General features: G+C 35.0%; 1 long non-coding RNA gene across 1 annotated transcript in view; it reads right to left on the bottom strand.

The window, feature by feature from the left end:
* LOC127174317 (uncharacterized) overlaps window positions 1–16,564 on the bottom strand; it is a 62,457-nt gene that overhangs the window by 31,338 nt on the left and 14,555 nt on the right. The window contains exon 2 of the long non-coding RNA XR_007828869.1: window positions 11,802–11,884. This is a non-coding gene — a long non-coding RNA (uncharacterized LOC127174317). The remainder of the gene's footprint in view (window positions 1–11,801; window positions 11,885–16,564) is intronic.

Genomic DNA, 16,564 nt, shown 5'->3' with positions numbered 1-16,564 from the left:
AACGTTTACTAAATAATACTGTCCTAATTTGCTTATATATATAAAATGCCATTCAAGCTGTAGTGCATTTTGGGAGCTGGAACCCCATAGAGATATACTGTGCTTTTGTATAGTAAGTAAAATGTATATGATACATAACACTGACAAATTCCCAATGGATTGTACTCACACAGCTAAACTTTTTTTTTAGCAACAAATAAATTGTACATACAGCATGAGATTTTGTATTAGTCAAAGACAGAAGTAAGACATAAAAACTACCACACAGAGCAATATATGCAAAGCTGCTGGGCAAAAACAGTGGATTTCAGAGTTTCATTCCTCCTACTGTAGGTCAAAACATTTGGTTCTACATCTTGAAACATCCTATTTGATTGTGAGCAAATACATCTGCACCTGTGGCCATTTTTATGAAGCATCTGAAGTCTGATATCTCTCACATTTATACCGATCCCTGTCACAGTTTAGCCCTCTGGCACCATGAATCTTTGAATTCGAACGTGCAAATGCAGCTCTGCTCTCTCCAGATGCTCTGCCATGCCACAAATGCTTTGCTCAAACATCTATTAAAAATATGCTTTTGTGTTCTGAGCAGAAACAAATATTATAAATATATTTTAAATATAAAATTTGACATGCAAGACAGTCTTACAGCTCAGATTTGCAAATCAAATCAGATTTGTGTGTAAACTGATTTTTAAAGATGTCAACTATGCTCCTTCATCATGCACTATAAATATTTCAACATCAAATCAAACAATCCAAACTGTTCGTTTCTGTGTTTCCAAATGCTGATAAATCTTTAGCAAGCTGCTGTTTGATAGAGCAGACTCTGTTAGGGCTAATTTCAGCTTGCTCAATGCTAATTAGTGGACATTCAGTACTTTAATCGATATCAGGGTGAACACAGAAGGTATTGAATGAACAGCAGGCACTGGGATGTCAAAAGCTTTATAAAGATGACACATCCCATGTAATAATTCTGATTATAGCCTATCTTAAAAATAGGCAGTGCACACAGCATGATGCACTATACATGACTTATATTTAATGATAACAGTGCAAAAAAGATAATCATGGCTTTGAGTGGCTATGATGAATTATCATTTCAAACCTTTGTCCCTTCCATGAAACACAAAATTCAAAGCTATTGGCAATACAAAATGCTGTTATCCAGGGGAAGTGAATGGTGATACGTACTGCAAAGATATAGATATAGTTTATGATTACACAAATCTACAATATGCAGATTTTAATGTTTTTTGAAGGGGAACCAAATACCAAAACCATTTTTTATGTATGTATGCAGGAATGTATGTGACCTATACAGAACATTTGGATGCACATTTTGGATTTTATTTTTATGACCACAAGCTAAAATTTCTGAAGCATTGCATGGAGGTTTCTGAAAAGAAAAAGGAATCTATACATAATGTTCTCTCTGTTTATTTTCAGACTCTATTTCTATAACCACATAACCTTCCCAGAACATTTAGGAAACCAAAAATGTTACTTCACGTTTTTTTTTTTTTTTTTCAGGTTTTAGTATGGCACAAATATATAATTGCCATTGGAAAAACTTTAAGGAGAAGTTCCAGAACAAAAATTTACAGATAATTTACTCACCGCCTTGTCATCCAGGATGTTCATGTCTTTATTTCTTCAGTCATAAAGAAATTATGCCTCTTGAGGATAACATTTCAGGAATGTTCTCCATATAGTGGACTTCTATTGTGTCTGTGAGTTTAAATGCAGCTTCAAAAGTCTCTAAACCGAGGAAGAAGGGTCTTATCTAGTGAAACGTTTGGTTATTTTTTAAAAATTACGAAAAAAAAAAAAATTACAATTTATATAGGGGTGCACGATCATTTCACTAGGTAAGACCCTTCTTCCTTGGCTGGGATTGTTTACAGCTGCACTGGGATTGTTTGAAGCCACATTTAAACTGCATTTTGGAAGTTCAAAATTGGGTCACCATAGCAGTCCATTATATGAAGAAAAATGCTGAAATGTTTTCCTCAAATAACATAATTTCTTTACGACTGAAGAAAGACAGACATCTTGGATGACAATGGGATGAGTACATTATATGTGAATCTTTGTTTTGGAAGTGGACTTCACCTTTAATGATGTTAATATGCATTCATGCTGTGCATTACTAAATATATTCAACTCAGTGTAGCCAGCGGGTTTAACTGGACAGTGTCGAACCATTCTAATCCAGTGAACATTTTGCATTTGAAAAATGTCCATCGATGATCATTATGCTGCATATCTCTGAATATTTACAACAGCCTAGGAAAGAAGCCAAACCCCCGGCCTTCATGAGCCTCGTTATACAGTTATAAATTAAAGACCTGCAACTTAATGTCCCTTAAAATGAAGACACTTTGTGGGGCTGACTGCTGGTATTATTCTAGCTGACAGTGCATTGGTCATTTAGCAGACTGCGCTTTTGCCGTTTCGCGTCTGTGTGCAGCTCTTGCCAGTTGCCAATTCATCAGCCGACTATTTGCATATGCAGAGCAAGCAAGACAATCTGTCCCAGACCATTTTATAGTTGTAACGTTAATGGAGAAATGCCCCACGCTAATGAAACACTATTCAATCTAATTTTAATAGTTCAAGAAAGAAGTCCAAATGAGACAATAGAGAGTTATGGGGCAGTAGTCAGCGCATACACTCCGGATCTCATTCCCTTCTCAAGTCTAATACATTTCTGTCATTTGAGGCTAAACACTGATATTGCATACCCCCAGTTGTTTTGAATGATTTTTCACTTTCTTCTGCCATGGAGACCCAGTGGGAGCCTATGGTAGACCATAGATATGCATGGTGCAATCTTAGATTTGGCACATTGATTGAACCCTTCAGTCTCAAAGCATTATTTTTCATGCAGAGTTCAGCGAAGTTGGACACTTATAAAATCATTTATGTACTGGCCCAGTGTGCATGTGCTACTTGAAGCTTTAGTGAATGCATTGTGTGATTCTCTCAGTAATGCACCCATAGTATGCAGGCTGACAAAACATTCATATAACCATTTGTTTTTCTTTTGCTGCTCACCTTAATGGACTTGTATTCCAGGCCTATGGGCGAATCAACCACTATATTTGCTGTCTACTGTCTGCGACGTCTATCTACAGCCTGTAATGGTCCATAAAACATCCCAATTCTCCAAAGAACATTTCCAAGCACAAATCACCCAGGATACATAAATGACACACCATGGACAAAGAGATACACAATGGATCAATGGACAGCAGCCCATCTTTGTCGACAAATGGACATTCAGGAAGCTGTAAGACAGCTGGAAAATCACTGGAAATTGAGTGAGAAAGAATCCTGACAAGCAATGTGCCACTTACTGGAGATTCATAACTGCACTGAACAAGACAATAGTACGATATATATATATATATATATATATATATATAGTGGGATCTGAGACTCAAAAATAAATAAATAAGGGTTTATGAATTTAAAATGAAATAATCAGTAAAAACTTTCCATCACATACAGTTTTCAGAAATACAAATTCTGCTTTCTGAAGAGGCTCATTAGGAAGAGTTTGCTCCATACATTTATTTATTTAAATATTTATGACCAATATTTACTAGAAAATCCAAAATATCTATGTTCCAAAAAAGCTAATTTTTAGTACACACTTTGAACTGATTTAGTACATAAAGTCTGAGCTAGCGAAAATACTAATCACTAGCGAAAATACTAACTTTTAATTGCAAATTATATCATCAGCATAGTGAGTAAAAAGGATATACTGTATTCGTTCTGTACTTTATGATTTTGTAAAGAAGTTTCTTTGGTAACGCTTTAGATTACAACCCGCAAAGAACTACGTAAGTAAACTGAATTTACGGTGTATGTTTCTGTAATTATAGTGTACCTATAAAGAACGTACATGTAGGTATAAGGGAACAATATGTTATATTTGGGTAATAAGGGGATAACAAACCAGATATTCAACCTTCAAAGAGCTACATAAGTATACTGAATTTACGGTGTACGTTTCTGTAATTATAGTGTACCTATTAGTAGGTATGTGTAGGTATAAGAGAACAATAGGCTATGTTACGTTTTGGTAATTCGGGGGTAACAACCAGATATACAACCTGCAAAGAACTGCGCAAGTAAACTGAAGTTACATGTTTCGTATTTATATTGTACCTACGTGTAAGTATAAGGGAGCAATATGTTACGTTTGGGTAATAACGGGGTAGAAAACAGATATACAAATAATTTATAATGGATTAATTTTAAAAAACTTAACAGGTACCTGTTCTATTAAATCGTAAGTTTGGTGTATCTATACGTAAGCTTTTTAAAATTACTGGGAAAATATACTCTTGTTCCATGTAGTTACAGGGTAATTGTGCCCTCTGCGGGCTGTAAATTAAAGTGGCGATTGTTCCCCTCTTGTTCAACGAAGTTACAGGGTAGGTACAATACATAAACACACAATCTGAAAATATATCTAAAAATATTTTTGTATAGTCGCTAATCCCACTTCTACCTCTAAACCTAACGTTAACTATGACTGAACAGTAATAAAAATATAAAAAAACAGGAAACTGCAATCACAATCATTTATTTATTGCAAAAATGTCAACAGCCATACAAAAAAGTAATCCAAATAACGATGCGTTTGCAGCCGCAGTCCTCTCTGGCGGAATACAGTAGGTTTGAGGTGCAGTAGGATGAGAGCAGAATTTAAATTGTTAATCGCTTAAAATATTATCCAGATTATTGTCTTGATCCACTCCTCGAAGGCGCCCGCGCGTCATTCCAACACATCTCACCAGAAACACGGCATGTAGTAATCTGTGACGAATGCAGGCGAGAGCCAATGAACGTCCGAGTTTCCTGTCGCAAAATGCACTTTAGCACGGGTTTGTGGCTGTTGCTGCTGGACTCGCTGCTAGAGGTGGAGATGAAGATCGCCGGACAAAACCTTGAATTTGGTTCTGGTCCTCGCAAATCGTATGGATTCTGAAGATCTGGGTTACAGCACACAAATAAAATTGTTTAATTTGTAATTATGATGCGTGTTCGGTGTATTTTATGGTTCTGTTGTTAGTCACAGCATGTTAGAGAAAACGCCTTTGTGTTCCACCACGGCAAACGAAGTTAATATTACATGAATGATTAAACGATTGCAGAAATATTATTTATTTTAAGGGTTTAACGTGTAGTCATGATAACATTATGTAGACCTATTCTTGGAAACGAGCTGGCAACAGAAATCACACAGAACAGAATGAAATGTTATAATTTCATATTAAGTAAACGTTAAATGTTTAGATGATGTAAATATGTCAGTATTGTACATTTAGTGTCTGTAAAAATGTAAATAAATGTACATTTTGTAGAACCACATTTTACGTCGCGTTTTTATATGTATTGTACCCTGTAACTTCGTTGAACAGGAGGGGAACAATCGCCACTTTAATTTACAGCCCGCAGATGGCACAATTACCCTGTAACTACATGGAACAAGAGTATAATTTCCCAGTAATTTTAAAAAGCTTACGTATAGATACACCAAACGTACGATTTAATAGAAAAGGTACCTGTTAAGTTTTTTAAATTAATCCATTATAAATTATTTGTATATCTGTTTTCTACCCCGTTATTACCCAAACGTAACATATTGCTCCCTTATACTTACACGTAGGTACAATATAAATACGAAACATTCACCGTAACTTTAGTTTACTTACGCAGTTCTTTGCAGGTTGTATATCTGGTTGTTACTCTCTATTACCAAAACGTAACATATTGTTCCCGTATACCTACATGTACGTTCTTGAATAGGTACACTATAATTACAGAAACGTACACCGTAAATTCAGTATACTTATGTAGTTCTTTGCAGGTTGAATATCTGGTTTGTTATCCCCTTATTACCCAAATATAACATATTGTTCCCTTATACCTACATGTACGTTCTTTATAGGTACACTATAATTACAGAAACATACACCGTAAATTCAGTTTACTTACGTAGTTCTTTGCGGGTTGTAATCTAAAGCGTTACCGTTTCTTTTTTTTCAGCCTTTATTTGATCAAAAATACAGTAAAGCGGGAAAACTTTGAATTGTTATACCAATTTAAAATAACTGCTTTATTTTAAGATAAATGCAGTTTATGTGAAACTGTGATACCTTTTTTAAGGTTTCAGATAATAGAAAGTTCAAAATAAAATTTATTTAAAAATATAACTTTTTTGTAGCTTTCTTAATGTTTTTAATGCACTTTTAAAAAATTAAAATCCTTGCTGAATAAAAATTAATATACTAAAAGAATATATAAATAAATAAAAATATCAATAAAAACTTTTCATTACATTCATACATTTTTTAATAAAATACAAATAATTTTTCAAATTATATTTATGCATCTTTAATGCACTTCAAAGTAACAAAAGCAGTTAAATGTCAAAAGTTTGAGGAGTAGAAATAAGGATTAGGGAAAATAAGGAAATTGGCTGAAAATCGAACAAATTGTTTAGTTTAAAGCTTAAGTTCAGTTTATTCCTAGAGCACATTTAAGCACAGAACAAGGCCTACCAAAGTGATGCACAACAAACAGTAAAATACAACAATATTTGTAACCTGGCTCAGAGGAAGATCTGATTCAGGTCTTTGTGGTGGTTTATCTGGGGACAAAACAAGATGACTTCACTCTACAAATGGTTGTTGAAAGCAAATATGATACGAAATGCATCATATTACAATATCATATCGTCATGCTAGAGCAGAAGCTCTATTTTTGGAATTGAAAATTATTAAAAAGCAAGTACTAGATTTCATCCAGCAAATATGATGCAGGGCTGTGCAACAAGTATTTCACAATGACTTGTTAATGTGGCTCAACCAATCAGAATTAAGAGTCAGAACTATCTATAATCATGTATTAACTAAGCAACAGGCCATTTAAGTCTCTGAGTTACCAGTAAAATCAACCTGATTAAGCTGAAAATAATTTCATGCCAGAACTGTTTGTTTCTTAATCAAATGCACATTTTAAATGTCTGAAGTGAATACTTGAAAAATTCTAACCATTTCAGACCTACACTTTTATATCCGATAGCAGCTCTTTTGACAAATCGCTTTGTGTGCGCTTTATGATTCATATGACTAAACTCATTTCTCATCTGAAATTCCACGTTCTTTCTATAGAGAAAATCATACTGTTATTTCCCTGCAAGGCGCTAAAATATTTGTCTGCAGCAATTTGTATTGACACATCAGCAAATCACATACTGAGTTTTGAGAAATGAGTGGGGTTAAACAAAGGTTGCACTCACACATGCCGCCCGACCGCATGTTGTCTGGTAATCTAACGGAAGAGCGAGAGCTTTGATTTAAAAACAAAACCTTGTTGTTGCTTTTAAACACGTAATCCTCACTCTTCCCCTTCTGTATGCCTGCGTGAGGTAAAAAAGGTCTCTGGCTTCTCTGAATATCTTAGCTGTGGCCTGTAATGGCCAATCTGGCAGGGTGGCAAATGGCTCCCTGACTCTTGAAATATTCACCAAATCCCCAATTAGAGCTTCGTGTCACCTCTCCCATTTGTCAGTGCCTCATTTGGCTGGGGTTTCGCTCTCTCTAGCAGGAGATGTGCCACTTTCGATGACTAATTAATCAAATCTTGGCACTTTTTCAGGCGGAGAGGAAAAGTAATCTTCTGTCTATAGGGAATGCATGTAAAATGTTTATTCCATACACTAGTTTAATCTATCATTTACAGGTGATTCGCACAAGGACGAGGTTGACCATACGCTGCTTTCTCAAGAGGCTCATTAAGAACTAAAACAAAGAGCCTGCTTCATTTATTTATTTATTTATTTATTTATTTATCAGCAATATTTACTAGAAATTGCAAAATATCTATGTTGCAAAAAAAGCATATATTACAGTCCATACTCTGAACTGAATTAGTACATAAAGTCTGAGACCACTAGTAAAAAATATTTAAGTACAATTTTTGGTAACACTTGCATAATGGATTATAAAAGTATTTTTTATGCATTAATAATGCCTTCCATAGTGAAAAAAAATTCTAAAATACATTTATTTCATGCTAAGTATACTATTATGTAACCTGGTAAATTTAAAGTCTGCTAAACTGGAACAACTAATTTTGCACTTATTGCACTTTAATTGTGTGGAAGTTGTGCTGAAGTCCAACTAAAGATATACTTAATTACATTTGACTGTGCTAAAGTAGAACTTTTGCAAGTTACTTTAGGTACAATTTAAATTGCATGTAAAGACTGATATTATTTAAGGATCACACAATTTTATCAATTGTGACATTAAAACATATTTTGGTTTAATATCAATAAAAGTGTATTGTGCAGCAGTAGTACTCCAAATAAAATTTAATTACATTTTTTATGTCAGTAAATATGTTAATAGACTTGAACTATACTTATAAAATAAATAAAATAAGTATAAAATAAATGCATTTTAAATCTATTATTTTCTTTTTTACTAGGGTTGTAATTTGTTACATTTACATTTTAAATTCAGTTAAAATGATTTACGACAAGATATAATATATTACAATGCACATTATGGATAATTATAATATATTATACCCTTTAATAACCCTTTATAATGCATTATGCATAAAGGCTTTAAGTAAAGTGTTACCAAATTTTTCACAGCAAATTGTATCATCAGCATAATGTGAGTAAAAAGGATAAACTGTATTGAATCTGTACTTTTTATGTTTTTGAAAGAAGTTTCTTATGCTCACCATATGCATAACATTTATTTGATCCAAATACAGTAAAAACAGTTACATTTTGAAATTCAATTTAAAATAACTTATTTATTTATTTATGGAAACTGCGATACATTGTTTGTTTTGGATGAAAAGTTCAAAATAACATTTATAAATATTTAAAATATCTGTAATAAAAACTAAAATAATCTGTAATAATACACTGACCCCAAACACATAGAGAGTAAATACTGTATACTGCAATACTGGAAAGTCAAGCTCATTTTTACAGCGCTTGCAGGCAAATTTCCTTATGCAAACAGGTTAATTTCAGAACTTCACAAGCATTTGCATGGAAGTTCGCTCTGTGACGCTCTATCAAATATTCACTTTAACCATGACATGTCTTACACTGACTTGTGTGAGTTTCACTTAGAAGATAAACTGAGCAAATTGGAAAAGCATATATCCGATTGCTACAGGTTTTATTTAGCGCTCTTTGATCATGGCAAGGTGCTGGGATTGTGAATATTGAATGAGACACCTGGGACTCAATCAGCTGTCACGTAATTATTGCATCTAAATTCAGGCACTTGAACATCTACAGCTACTTGTAAGTGGATGCTCCTCTAAAAAGCAACATGACACGAGAAGTCCATCTTTAAAAACAGACGTGATAACAATTTGTAATGTTACATGATAAAGACTTTTAATGTTAAAATGCAAGTTTATACCAGTATCAAACTGTGGGAATTTAAATAGGCTACATATCTTAAAATCGACTTAAAATTGACTTCTCATTTAATATGTAAAACAATTATTTTATCATTGCATAACTTGTTTATTTTTAACAATGTGTCTGCATCTCTTTCTTTTCACTGCCACATTAGCGAAAATCAATGAGTCAGATTTATTGCTGAGAAAAAGCATTACAAAATAGTCAATTAAATGCATAATGAGTACTAGTATGCCATGTTTATGCTGCACATTTTGCTCACTGCTGACTAAATGACTGACACTGCAGCAGAAAGAGTACAGTTCCGAACTTACTAAGTCAGCATTTATAAAGCAGTTCATCCAAAAATGAAGCTCCTGTCATTGTTTTTTTGTGGAAATCTTCATGGAGCTCTTTTCTATATATTGAAAAAGAATATTTTTGGGTGAAATACATTGCTGTAGCTACTTAAAATGTTGTAAAATGCAAACTGAAAGTGTATAACGTTCATACGTCTCACTGGCAAGTAATCATTCTGACTTCGTTCACCTCACTGACCAAGTTTAGAGGACTAAACAGAGCTACATTAGTCTCGGTTAGATGTCACATCCTAAGATTGATAGTGTGAAGAACTAGTGGAATGTTTTTCATCTCAGCAAAATTGCCATGTTGTAGCAATTCATGTCAGAGGCATAAAGCAAAATGCATTTCCTTTGTGGCAGAGAGATTCAATAATAATTACCAGCGCAGAAACAAGAGTGTAAAAACGGGCTGCATACTGTTTGACGTAAAGGAAAGCGTGGTCAGTCAGTAGAGAAAAATGCAGTTACATTTCTTGTAGAGCTTTTGGAAACTCACCGCCAAATGCCAACACATATTTGCACAAAGCAGTCATCAGCAGATAATAAAAAGCTTTTCATCAAAGCAGTGTGAAAGAATGAAAGCATTCAACAGACTAGAAATGATTGAGACATCTATAAGTGTTGTTTAAATAATTTCCAACGATTGGACAAAATGAGTAACTAAATGAGAAATTGCTCAGGACTGATAACAACACAAGCATAGAAATTGTTACCAAAACCTATTAATGTTTCAGAACGTAAAACTTGCATTTACTGTTCTCTCTAAGCTATTAAAGCAAATTCTGCTATTAAATACGAGTTTTCATACTGTGAATCTGAGGATGTTTATAAGTTTCTAATCAGGTACAAATTTATACAGGGCTGTTTTTGAACACAGATGAACAAGCTTATGAAAAACTAGGAGATGGATGAAAATATGACTGCTGAATGGAGGCTGCAAGGTTCTGGACAGAATGGTGCAGAAAATAATTAAGCCTTTTTCAGCTAGACTGCTTCAGAGAATGCTTGGCAGATTTCAATATGGGGCCCTGCAGGAGAAATATGGAAATGAATCCAAAGAGGAACCGTGTTGGAGGAAGCTGGGAATTTAAATCAGCCTGCAATGATCTAGGATACATACATCACTGAGGGAAGAAAACACGCTACGACCGAGAAATGATGTCTCACACAATACTTGCCAAGAGCTTTTTTTGTCACGTAACCCAGACTGTCAAACCTCAGTGAGATGGTAATTATTCACAGCTCTTTTTTTTGAAATCCATACTTTTCCTTTAGATGACAATGTACAACATTAAAGGAATCGTTGTGAAAAATGAAAACACTGTCCATGTTCACTCACCTACATGTCATTCTGAACACAAAAGATCAGAATTTTATAGAATGTACAGGGTTTTTTTTTCTATGCAATTACAATGAATAAGGCTTTCAAGCTTCAGAAAGGATATAAAAGCACCACTTAAAAAGGTCATCCACAAGATGTGCACTATACTTCAATTCTTCTGAAGCCATACAATAGATTTATACGTGGTGGGACAAACTGAAATTGAAGTCTTCTCTTCCAGCAGACATTTCTGTGACTGAATCGTTTTTGTGAAATGAATCAATTTGTTCATTTAAAAGAACCGACTCAACAAAGGTGGATGTCAAGCTATTGCGGATGTCAACATTTTTCTGTGAATAATGACTTCAATTATGTACTTTCTCCTCATACAAAGCTTTTAAATGACTTGTATGGAAGACATTTACAATAGTTTTCTGATGCTTATGTGACCTTTTTGAAGTTTAAAAGCTCATTAACAGTAATTGCATGTGAAAAAAATCTAACAGTACATTCATCAAAAAATGTTCATTTTGTTTTTCAACTGAACAAAAAGAAAGCCATACAGGTTTGGATAGACATGAGGGTGAGAACATGTCAAAATGTTCATTTTAGAGTGAAATATTTCTTTAATGCTTTCATGAAATCTGACCTCCGTGCTCCTCGCGACTTCTCTGTGTTTCTCCTTTTTTTGCCCTTGATGTTTCTTGCACCCCATGTTGTGATTCTCCAGCTCTGGAAGGGAAATGTACAACATCAAAAAGGTTTGACACTTGACAGATCTCCTCATTTCATTCTTCAATGAATTTGTGTCATTTCTCCATGCTGAGGCACTTCTGACAGACAGACAGTTTCTTGGCATCAAACTCACAGCGCCAACATCTCAGCCTTGAGAAGAGACGATGCGTCTTATAAGGGGGCATTACTAATTACTAAAAGGCTTTGACTAATACACACTAAAGAGATTAGCTGACCAAAGAGAATCATGGGATTGCTACATATTTAGACACAACATTGGATACATACTGAATAAGATGTACAATTTAGTCACTTTCAATAATATGCAATCATCAAAACATGAATTTTTGTAGCATTTTCTTCTCTGAACCTCACATTTAGAACTAGTCAAGATGAGTAACAGATATTTAAATGACCTCTGTTATGGTCAGCCAATTTAATGTAGTACATTTGTTAAAAAATGTATTCGAGTGACAGCCCAAGATCACTTTACAAGATGTTAACTGATGGACTGTAGTCATGTGGATTACTTGTGATGTTTTTATCAGCTGTTTAAACTCTCATTCTGACGGCACCCATTCACTGCAGAGTGACGCAATGCTACAACTCTGTCTTGATGAAGAAACAAACTTATCGACATCTTGGATGACCTGAGGGTGAGTAAATTTTTGGCATATTTTCAGTTTTGGCTAAACTATTTCTTTAAAATTGCAAGAAAAATCAGGCTCTTGATAATATAACTCAAAAAGAGAGCATGTTTACTTTCGCAGTAACAGCACAGTCCTTCAACCACATATTTATGACCAGCCCTGTACACAGTGAATAAAATTTCCCCACATTCTGCATATGCAATGCCTCCTTATTGCTCTCTCACCTTGTTTTCTTGCACTGCAGCATGTTCTATCAGGGCAAATTGATGTTTTGAATTTACTAATGGCCGAATCAATGTCTAACATCCAACACGGCCTACTTGATTTACATGCATGAAAGCAAAATAACCTTATAACCGCTTATGCTCGGTGTCATTATGGTCTCATATGTTTCAAATCACCTACTAGATGACAAATGATTATTCACAACTGGAGAAAAAATATTGGCACCACCAAGGGATTTCATCATTAGTATTGATTCATACAGCTAGACAGCCTGGAAGATAAAATGTTCTTTTGTCCAAGCCTTCTCTTTGACCAGAAGGTCATGCACTCATAGGAAAACTGTAGTCGAATGCGCCCAAGGGCAAAATTAGAAAGCAATCTTCATCAAAGCTTGATTTTTAAATATATGACGTTGATTGCAAGGTACTATATGGTAACTAGAAACACCTGTGCCGCTAACTTTTTTTTTTATTATGTAGATACGCCTCAGTACACAGTGTGCTTCTGTAGCTTAACACTAAACAGTCTGGCATTAAATCAAAATTTCAGACAGAAACTTGACAGAAACACAGTACATTCAGAGTAGATTGAGACATCAACCTGATGCCTCGAGGGCTTTCTGTCCTCACCACTTTATCCCTTGTCATTTCAAACATGGCAGAAAAAAAATCTCATATTCTCATCTACCAGATCAAGAAACACTGTTTAAAGGAATACTTTACCTAGAAATGAAAATCTGTCATTATTAATTCACAATCATAATGTTCCAAACTCATAAACAGGTCTTATTATTGCAATGACAGTGCATATGGCAAAAACTGTCAACCTCCAAAAGAAAAAAGAAAAAAATATATATAAAACCCCAACAGAGGGGAATATTTTCAGTGAATAAAGACTGAATGTTGGTCTGTTCCTCACACAAAACTATCATATGACATAAGAAGATTTGGGAATATTAAGCACAAGTCATATGGACTTTTAAAGGGACCCTTGAAATTGTGGTCCAAATGGATTCCTGCAAATATTTAAAGTTCATATTTTTAACCACTGACTTAAGCTTTATATTTCATGAACACAACAGTAAGCATGAGACATTGTCTTCGAAATAGTGTCAAACTACTGCATGCAAATTGCTATTCACAATTCCGATGATTCCATAAGGATAGTTGTAGTAGCTTTCACGACGCATCATCAATTGGCCATAAACAATGCCACTGAACCGAACAAAACTCACATATTTTGCTGATTATTGCTGCTGAAAATGATCAATTATTGTCATGTTTTGGGCTGCATTAATCGGTCGGACTGGGTAAAACATTTGGAGTACTGAGGAACAAAATGTGGTCATTTGTGATTTGCCAGATTGAACTAGGATTTTCAGAACAAGAATCTTGACAACATTCGTGTTTGTTGTTATCCTTTCCTGTCAGGTAGGTGAAATATTAGGCTACTATCTTTAATTAATACTGCTCGTATGTCTCTATACCACCTATTACCTTTGGTTTGTCAAAATATTTTGCCCTTTTCTGCTTACTAAGTTACTTCTCTATATGATTTAGCATCTTCCACACATTTTTCTGTGGCTTAGACAGCACAAATTAGCAGAACAAGGCATCCAGTAGTACATTTACCTTGCAATCCATGCTATTTTTAGTGGTGAAAAATATATGTGAACTAACTGGTCAAATTTTGTCTAAAAACGTAAATCAATCGATTGTGTATTGAACTGTGACCTTGCTATGGCTGAATCGCTGCCGACGCTAACATTCGGTAAACAAACAGCTCTCTTGCTCCTGTGATATTGCTTAAACAACACCTCTGAGGTTGACAAAAGATAATAAACTCTGTTTGTCCTCCCTGTCTCCTCAGCGTCATGACCTTGCTTTGCTCTGTGCTCTTGGGTTCACTGGCCGCTTTCATTTGTAACACATCTTGCCAAGACCAGTCCGGCAGCTGTGGGGGCATTATGGGAAATGTTCCATCACTTGCTCTGTGTCTGAGAGCAAAAGGTCACTCGCAAGAATAGAGTTGGCACTTCGGGGACAGGAGGTTATTATGACGAAGCTGTAAAGTTTGAAGGACTTTAAAGTGTGTTACTAAAATAAAGAGAAAAATAGAAGATTTGAAAGCAGAGCTAAGACTCAAAGCAAGTCTCTTAGGACCACCAAGGTCATTTAATAATGACAATGATATGAAATATCAATGACAAATATGAAATATCATTACAATTTAAATAACTGTTTTCTATTTAATATTTAATATTATTTAAATATTTATTTAACATACCCTATTGGAATTGCTCGGTTTCTTCTTCTTCTCCAAAATGAATCACATTTTTGAGGGCCTAAACCTGCTCGAAAACTCATGAAACTTTGTACACACAGAAAATTTACATCTAATATGGGTTTTAGAAGTGGGTATGGCAAAATGGCTCAATAGCGCCACCTATAAAATTTCAACGACGTGTCCCTCAAGCTATGTGTCACATACATGCACAAAGCTCGGTAGACAAATGCAACACACCAATACCTACAAAAAAGTCCCCCGGTATGAAGTGCGAAACCCAACAGGAAGTATTTTGAATTTTCTCTGCAAGTTTTGTGCTGTTTTTGCCATTTTTTCAAAGCGTTGTATACAAACTAACTCCTCCTCAGATTTAAACGGATCAACACCCCCTCTAAAACCAGCCTGCTGACCGGCTATGACCAGCTAAAACCATCCAACCAGGTTTTTTTTCAGCAGGGCATGGCAGACTGACAAACTTTGACGTTTCGCCATGAAACAGGAAGTTGTTATAATTCAGGCATACAATGTCCAATCTGCACCATAATTCACATTTTTCATAAGAGTCCTGTCCTGAACACATGCCTGTGCCCATATTCAGTTATAGTCATAGCGCCACCTGCTGGCAACAAGAAGTGGCATGTTTTAGGCTCTAACAAATTCCTAGAGATTTAATTACATCAACATTATATTTGGTCAGTCTAATCTAAAGGCCTTTGTGATGTTAAATTGCAAAGATCTTGAGTTTTTGTTGAAGGGCATGTCAGTGGCGGTCTGACAAAGTTCGGTGTTTCACCATGTAAAAGGAAGTTGTTATAACTCAGCCATACAATGTCCGATCTGCCCCAAACTTCACGTTCGATAAGAGTCCTGGCCTGAACACATCTGGCAACAGGAAATGACTTGTTTTACACTAACTTAAACACGCATTTTCCAATCTGCACTAGTTCACATGTTTGGTAAGAGTACTGGCCTGAAGACATCTAAAGGCCAGTATTCAGTTATAATCATATCACCACCTGTTTGCAACAGGATATGTCATGTTTTAAACTAACTCAAACATGCCATGTTCAATTTGTGCAAACTTCGTATGTTTGAAGTTTCAATGTTTCAAGTCCTGGCTTGAAGAAGGCCCTTTCAACGCTGCTTGCAGCTTTAATTTAAAATGTAATTTTTTATTTTTTGTAATATTATGCATGGATATATACAGAATTGAAATGATTGTTTGTAATTTTAGTTTTAAAATACTTAAATACCTGAAAACAAATACTGCTCATGAGAGGTTTTCGAAAGTTCACAGAGCAAAGTTTTGAGTGTGAAACTCCCAAACGAGCCTCATTTTTCTCCTCAATCTTCGGGTATGTCCCCTGGACGATACACGATGCTTCAGTCTAGATGATTAATGCTGCTGTTCTCCCATCTTTAACTCTAGAGCAAGACCAGGTTTGGACTAATGGCAGTCAGCCCAGGCAGACTGATTACTAGGAGAAGAGAACTAAATAGTACTTCCTAATTACCT

Source organism: Labeo rohita, chromosome 12 (genome assembly GCF_022985175.1).
Source record: "Labeo rohita strain BAU-BD-2019 chromosome 12, IGBB_LRoh.1.0, whole genome shotgun sequence".
NCBI classification, from domain to species: Eukaryota; Metazoa; Chordata; class Actinopteri; order Cypriniformes; family Cyprinidae; genus Labeo; species Labeo rohita.
This window is presented reverse-complemented; position numbering and strand designations above follow the sequence as displayed.